This window comes from Idiotropiscis lumnitzeri, chromosome 15 (assembly GCF_059441095.1).
Source record: "Idiotropiscis lumnitzeri isolate Australia: NSW breed Sydney's pygmy pipehorse chromosome 15, RoL_Ilum_1.0, whole genome shotgun sequence".
Classification (NCBI taxonomy): Eukaryota; Metazoa; Chordata; class Actinopteri; order Syngnathiformes; family Syngnathidae; genus Idiotropiscis; species Idiotropiscis lumnitzeri.
In genome coordinates this window covers 2,278,407-2,286,524 of record NC_142405.1, presented here as the reverse complement: position 1 = coordinate 2,286,524, position 8,118 = coordinate 2,278,407, and the positions used below count along the sequence as shown (strand labels likewise).

Here is an 8,118-nt window from a genome sequence, read left to right as displayed (position 1 = left end):
GAAATACGACAGGTACGTTTATCATCTTTTTGATCTTTATTTGGCTGTTGATGCCCCCCCAAAATTAAACTTGAAACCTATCAAATTTGTTGTTATTGTTACAGCTCAGTCGCCATGGCTATCGTTAGCTCGTTTACAGTGCTACTGAAACAAAACTAGTACTATACTGTTTAAATTAAGTATCAGTCATGCAGAGTGCCTCGTTCAAAAGACTCATTATTTTCAATTGGCAACGTTTTGCTTCAGCTCGTGCATTGACATCAAATATCTACTTTATTGACTCACATTTATGAGATCTCGTGTGTTCTTTTTCATGTTTTTTTTTCTTGCTGCATACGACAGCGTCGGTTTTGGAAAGGGTAATTGATTTCATGGAAACGTAGTGAGCGTTGTTAAAAGTGAAGCCAATTTGCAACAAACTTGCCTTGGTGGGCCACTTAAAATGATGTCACGGGCCGGATCGGGCCCCCAGCCCTTGAGTTTGACACGTGCGGTTTACGTTCTAAATTATTAATGTTGTTTGTCTTGGTCCAGTCAGTATTATTGACTTTTTTTTAACATTTATTTTTCTCCTACATTTTTTTTAATAAACGAAAACATGTAACAATTAACGATAAATACCCCACGTGAACTGCTGGGCGTTGACTGGCACTAAGGGCGGAAGTGGCACATAACAATTTCCTTATTTGGACGTTGGGGGGCGTTTCTAAACCGTAAACGAGACGACGACCAGGCGCCACCAGTTTTTCATGTCAGCTTCGAAACAGCTCGACGACGAAGTGCACTGGCCCAAAAGGAGCTTGTGGATCTTTTTTTTATTTTTTTTTTTTTATTACTTCGTGTCTGTGTGTGCATGAGCTGTCTTTCGACTGACCGTGGAGTGAGGGCGGAGGGGCGTGTGTGTGTGCGCGTGCGCGTGAGTGCGCGCATCGTTTCGGCGCATGAGAGTGCGAGAGAGGAGAGCGTCCTTCCTCTCCTGCTCGCTTTGCCTCCTCATCGCCTCTCATTTGAGGCTGCGAGCGGCCGAGGAGAACGTTCACACGCGCCGGAATCAAGGACATTTCATCGAGAAAGCAAAAAATATACATCGACTTTTTATTTTTTGTGTGTGTGCGTGTGTGTGGCGCTAACCCGCGTGTCCTTTTGAGTCTTTTTTTTTTTTAAACCGGGACGATGCTGACGATGTTTATTTTGCTGGCCACACGAGCGCATTTTAACCAGTGAGGAGCAACACCTTCCTCCCGAAACGACCCATTTTTGACTTTTCCCTCTTTTTTTGGGGGTGGGGGGGCGGCTATGTGCTTTCGCCTTTAAGACAGCAGGCTGCTATTAATTTTTAATTCGTATGCATCCGCACGAAGGTGGCACCCAGAGAGGAGGAGAGAGGAAGGAAGGAAGAAGAAGCGTGCAAGAAAGTGAGGCGGGACGCCAGAATGAACGAATGAACGAATGAATGAGCCCCACTCAGCTTCCCCAGCAAGAGAAAATTTGCACGACCACAGGTAGGAAACCTTTTTTTTTTTTTCATTTTGATCATTTTCACATCACACACGTGCACGCTTGCATCCTCCGGATTTTGTCTGAATGTGAGATTCGCTTGTGCGTTATGCATTATTAATATCGATGGACTCTGATTTGCATCCCTGCTTTGCACTGGCAGCAAAGATGGGCATTTTTATTTTATTTATTTTTTTTAAATGCGACCAAAAAGGACAAGCGTGCATGGAATATTTCCCAATAGCAGCCCCCCCCCCCTAGACAAGTGTTTATGAATTTACAGTACAAGGAGCTCAGAGCCACAAAGTGAACTACTCAACATCCCGTACAGAGTACACCATTAATCCTCCACCTTGTCAAATCCTGACCTGTGGGCCACTTGCCCTCCGGAGGAGGAGGAGGAGGAGGAGGGATGGAAAGGGAGCGAGGAAGAGGAGGGCCACAAGAGTCCTTGGCAAATGTCCCCGCAGCAAATGGAGTCGGACTTTAATTTACCTTTAAACTTGAGCGAAGTCGTGGCAAATGGTTCTGAGATAAACATGAAAAAAAAAAGAGAACGAAAGACCCCCTCCTCCTGCTTCTTCCTCGCTGTAATTAAACATTTCATCTCAGGGTTCATATGGTGAAGCTATGCTGATCTAATTCCCTCGCATAATAAAACGTAATAAAAACAAAATACACACGGGCAGCCTACGCTGTTGCTGCAGCGGAAGAAATGAAAGCTTTTGTCTTTGTGTTGTTGTTGTTGTGATGAAATTGAAACGGCGCTAGGCCGCAAAACAAAAGAGGGCAAGAGAGCTCGTTATTTCCTGCCGGGAAGCCTTTTTGCTCATTTCACAACGTTGCATTGTGTTTGGCCACGACAATTGCAGGTCCTGAAATTGGCATGTCTATCCTGAGTCGGTGGCGGTGTGGTGAGAGAGAGGGGGGGGGGGCTGTGGTGTTAAATGAAATTCAAATTCTTCAGGTGGGTAAAAAAAAAAAAAACAGCAATATTGGAACTGTCTGATGGCGTTATCTGGCCGTTCAAGAAGCCAGATTCGGAATTGGTTTACTGCCAAACCCGCCCTCCCTGGGAAACAGAGGGATTTACCCCCCCCCACCCCCCCTCACACACCTTCTTGTCTGTGCGTCTACATCGCTATCAGAAAAAATGATTCTCGCCTCTCACTGGCTGAATAATATTCCTACCTTATTAGCTTGGCATTCATGGGCGTCAGACTTTTTTCCGAAGTCACCGGCCGTAAATCGATTGATTGCCGTTCACAATTGAGACGTTGCCGTTTGTGCTGCTCGTTTCTTGCCACATAGACACACTGGATATATATTTTTCTGCTAAATTCATTCGCCGGCTCTCTCCGCTCATGCACGGGTGAACGGGCACGCATGCAAACGGCAGCTGCGCGCACACACACTCACGCACACCCCCCCCCACACTCACACACACACGCATATACATTTTTAATTTTTCTGCATGCATAAATGGAGGTGAAATGTCCCAAAAGTGACTCGTCTTGTTTCCTTTGCATGCCTCGTCTCTCAAATACGCATGCACTCCCTGCAGCTTTCTTAACGAGGCTTCCTCGATGAATATGCTAATGAGGAATCATCAGAAAGACAGCCACGAATATCAATTTCAGAAATTGACCCGTGACGTCGAATTTCCTCATGTCCTCGGGACACCTGCCTTGTTTATTCCTTTTAAATAATAAAAAAAAAAAATATTAAAAAAAGTGCAAGCGATGACGATATTTTCAAAGAAATCGTCGTTAATTAGAATCGAGGGAACATTGACGTCTGTGTTAAAAAAAAATGCTTTTAGTTGGACTTTTGTTGGTAAGCTGTCAAGGACGCGTTGAAAAAGTTGTAGTTGAAGCGGCGCTGGCCTTTGGGCTCGGCAAAGTAGCGTCATTAAAGATATAATAACGCCTCGCGGCGGTGCAACAATTGCGCCAATACGCCGTCCATCTGTGCAGCGTTTTGATTTCTCACATTTCACAGTCTCGTTCGTCGCAACGGCGAGGCAAAATGTCACTTCATAACACTTTCTCAACACTCACAAAGAAAATTAAAAAAAAAAATAAAATTGCGATTTGCAAATTACGCCTGAAAAGTGCAGCAATGTTTTCACGTTTCTTGTTTTGCTCGCTGCTTTTAAGCTCATAATGATAAACTTTTTTTTTTTTTCAAAATTGTCGGCAATTATAATCCATTCAAAACAAACCTTTTGCAAGATTTGATTTTTTTTTCTTTTTTCCACTAAATAAAAAAAAAAGTCATTTTGACAAAAAAAAAAAAGAAAAAAAAGCAATCATCCCGATGAATATTTTTCCGTTAATGATTTAAGTGTGGTAATTGCGAGATGTGATGAGTGAGTTTTCCTTCCGATTAGACGGCAAGCACGACTGATGGAAGTCGCGCCGCGTATTGTCGGATGTTTACGTGCGTTTTTTTTTGTTTTTTTTGTCTCCACATTGTTTGGGAACAAGCCGCTCGTATCCGTTGGGCTTGTTGGCGAAGGTGGCGGGCGCTTTTTTTGTCCTGGCGAATGGCGAGTCAGGACAGGAAAGCCACGGCCGTCGTCAGGACGCTTTTTTGCGCTTCGATGTTTTACCGCCGCGGAAATGATTTCGACTAATTATCGCCAGCCAAAATAGCCAATTGTGTTTTTTTTTTTGTTTGTTTTCTTTGCCGCGGGAAATTGCTGGCTTGCATTTTGCGCCCGGTAATGACAAGCAGTGGCAGCAACGGTGGAAATTGTGGTTCGTCTTCAATTCAGGCGTGAGCTTTTTATGTTCTTCCCGTGATTTTAATTTCTCCATTTTACTTTTATTTGAGTCCAATATGCTTTTTTAAGGTGACGCTCAACTTTTCTGATGGCATCAGGCATGGTAGCAGGATTTTTGCTGTCTTGGGGCTTAGGGGGGCGGGGCTTGACCAATACGTTGGGGGCGGGGCATCGCTTCACTTGCGCTTGTCTTTTCCGATAATAAAACGCGGCACGGATCGCTTTAACGGAATTTGGACGAAGGCTTTCGGAACGAAATAACGGCGACGTTAGCACCCGCTAGGCCGGCGTCGGTTTTACATTGAGTGATATATTTTGAAATGTGTGATGGCTGACGCCATGTTTTTGTTTTGGTTCGTCGGAGCGACTTCCGCCTCGGGCGCCGTCACCGTGTTTTCGTTTCACCGAGCCGACGTCACCGCTGGCGACGTTTTGACTCCATCCAGTCAAACTGAGCTCGGCAGTCACATGACAGACGCTTCCCCCGCGGCGCCACGCAAAGTTTTCGTAGTGGCTGAATAACGGGAAGTGTGACTAAAGATAGTGAAAGGCAAAAAAAAAAATAGATTCACATCTGTGGGCGATTGCGATTTCCAAAGAATGTTGTAAGTTGATTCATCCATCCATCCATCTGCTCCTGGTCCGGCCTCTCCGTCAAATTTTCGAACCCATTATGGCCCGCCAATCAAAGCCAGCCGTTATAGGCCCGGTTTCTCCAATTAGGAGGCGGAACTCCTGCCAAAGGATGGACGGATGACACTGACGGCAAATCGGAGTGTCGGGCACAAAACGCTCAGCGACGAGGATCTTGTCGTTGCCATGTCGCCGTGTGATGCTAAAAGCCGGTGTTAAAGGCTTGAGCTTTGGGTTCTGAGGGATCCGTTTTCCTGGAACCCATTTCACGTACTAATTCAATTCCACGGCTGCCGGCCTTGCTCGCGTCGGCGCCAGCCGGGCGAAAATAAGCGGCGGCAACAGGAGAGCACGAACACACACACACACACACAAAAAAAGAATCGATGGGGACTGTTTTTCATAAATTGAGTGGGTGTTAAATTAGCTGGCGGGCAACACATGGGATTGAGTGAGTGGTATATTTGGGTGCCGTCTATTGACTGCGACAGCGACTGAAAAGACCCAGACCCTGATACTCGATCAATGGGAACAATCATGCCCGCCGCCGTTTCTGTTTGGCGTTCTTTCAGAGTGCAAGGCTGTGCAATTTTCACCAGCAAATACTTGCAATGTTACTGTAATCTTGAAATGGCCACTCGTGATTGCCCCTTTTGTCGCTCGCCTGATTTTCGCCACTCATCTCCAAAGCAGTATTCAGATCATTCGGTTTGCTCGTATTACCGCACGTTGAATGGGTTTTAAGGAAATCGCCACTTGAGGAAAGGACAGGACCGCCCCCCCCTCTCTCTCCCCCCCGCCCCCATCCAAAATCAATATAACCTTGCCCTACTGGTTGTTTGGCATTTCAGTGAAGTCGGTCATGGCTGCTCCTGCCAAAGCTTTAGAAGGGCAACAAGCGCTCTTAAAGCTGCAGGATCGATCGGGAGGCTGTTGCTCTAATAGCAAACAATATTGAATGTTGCAGCCTGCAAAAAAAAAAAAAAAAGAGCAACTGTATTTGTATGCGTAGGAAAGTAAAAACGTTTTGCGCATTTTTCAAGGAGTTGCCCGTCACGCTTTGTAACTCATTTTTGGAACAGTAGGAGTGATTTTATTTATTATATTTTATTAGATTTTCCATCGAAAAGTGCAACTTCCGGTCTAAGGCTACGTGCTTTTATTTTGACGGTAAACTTCCTGTTTAGTACACTTCACACCTAAGGTAACTTAACGATAAAGTACGGCCAAGAGTTTTCGTATTGAGCCCCGGAAAAACGCCGTGTCCTCAATCAAAGGGGCTTCCCGCGTCCCACCTGTACCACGAAAAAGAAGAGTCGCACGCAAATGAGCGCAAACGCCGATCAATTGACCTCGTAGCTTGTCCGATCAATCTTCATGTTTTGCTGATGGCCGGTGGCGTAATTGGCTCGAAAACGGGAGGCGCAGTGTTAATGGCGGGAGTCGTCGCCTCCTTCGGTCCTCGCGGCTCTCGCGACGTCAATACTGTCACCTCTTTGTCCTGGCAGCCGTCTTCTTAATAGCGTGTACGACCCCTTTTAAAGTCTAACGCTCAACATCGACACGTTCAGTCAGGCTGCAAAATTAGGAGAGACAATGTATTAACAGCGTGTGCGTGTTTGTGCGTGCACACGTGTGTGTGTGTGCGCGTGTTTGTGTGTGTCCGTGTGTCCATCTGTCTGTTCCATCCAGGCAACTGATTTAGAAAAGTAGTTATTCCATTGAACACAGGTTCTCAAATATTTTGTTCCAGCAGGTGCGGCGAGTTCCGAACTGCCCCTTACAGTGCAGTACGTGTACCACTGGTGGTACGTGGGCTCCCTCTAGTGGTACGCAAAAAAAAAATCTGAATGTTCAAACTGCGCAAAACGTTCCAGTGGCTTCATTTAAAAAAAAAAAAAATATCCATTGCAGTCCAGTTCTCAAGTTTAATATGGTTGCATTTCCATTCATTGCCTTTTTTATTTACTGGCGTACTTATGTGCATGATATCTTCGATTTTAATTGAATCAGGAAATGTAGTTTTGCAATTTTCCCATATTTAAACACAACGTTAATGTTCAAACTGTGCTCAAAGTTACAGTGGCGTACAATAATATTGAATGAACGTACACAAAAGACTGCCAGTCAACGTTCACAACACCCCCCCCTCAAAAAAACACTAGAGCAGGTCCTTAAAAAAATAATAATCTCATATTAAATCGGAATCGTAAAATTGAAGGGAAAAAAAGATTGATCATTTTGTTTTTAAATGGTTCTGCCCTACAACATGGTGTAAAAAGTTTGCGCACCACTGCTTGAGAGTGGATCATGTTGGACGATAAACGTGCGTGTGCGTGCAGGTGTGTGTATGTGTGTGGGAAAACGAAAGAGCAGAGGACCTGAAGAGGAGGCGTGATGGAAAGTGAGCTCAACGAGCAGGAGAGCACATCCGGGGTGGATTAATTAAGGATTATAATTACGTTGGGACTGTGCGGGCCTCACCTGAGACTGCCCCTTTGCCGCCGACGCTTGGCTCCTGGCACCCTTTGCAACCCCTCCGCAACTCAGCCTCCCTCAACCCCTCCTTGATAACAATGAGACAAAAACACCAACCACACTCGCAGTATCGTACGTTCACCTCTTGTTGACCACCGTGCTCGAATTGTATCGAAAAGCCTCTCCGCCGCCTTTTCCAATCTGCTTGGACATATGTCGCCCCTGCGCTGTTTGAATGTTTTTCTCTCGTCCATATGTCCGCTTTGTTTGCAGGCTGACTGCATTATTAATGCTGCTACTTGATCTTCTTCATTCAATTCACGGGCATTTATGGCTGCTCTAGCCTTTGTACTTTGGATACGTTGCAAACCGGCATGTCGCTAATGCGCTAATATGCTAGCCACAATCAGAACATTGTAAATTTGCATATTAAATGGCTCAGATGGAGGTAGAAGGCAGCTCACGTCCAGTGAACCACCGCACATTGTGTCGCGTTTACATATGAGAGATCACTAGGACTCAAAAAATAGGTGTAAAATTGAATTAGTTGGAATAATTAGCATGATGGTTTTGCCCATGTAACAAATTCAATATGTAAATAGCAAAGCTATGCTAACCTGTGTAATTGACACCATTTTAGTATATCAACGTATTATGTTTAAGACGATTTTAAGGCTAAATAAAGGTATCATGTAATTCAGCTTGATATAGTAGCCTAAAAT

At 45.0% G+C, this 8,118-nt stretch overlaps 1 protein-coding gene across 7 annotated transcripts in view; it reads left to right on the top strand.

Moving 5' to 3' along the window:
- The first annotated feature begins 849 nt into the window (after nt 1–849).
- The window catches only part of adgrl1a (adhesion G protein-coupled receptor L1a), a 108,230-nt gene continuing 100,961 nt past the window's right edge, over nt 850–8,118 (top strand). For 3 of the 7 annotated variants that reach the window (XM_088316311.1, XM_088316312.1, XM_088316308.1), the window contains exon 1: nt 851–1,502. The gene's annotated coding sequence lies outside the window, so the exon portion shown is untranslated. Of the gene's footprint in view, nt 1,503–8,118 lie in introns of all 7 variants that reach the window. The other 4 variants (XM_088316314.1, XM_088316313.1, XM_088316309.1 and 1 more) reach the window with 3 other exon arrangements.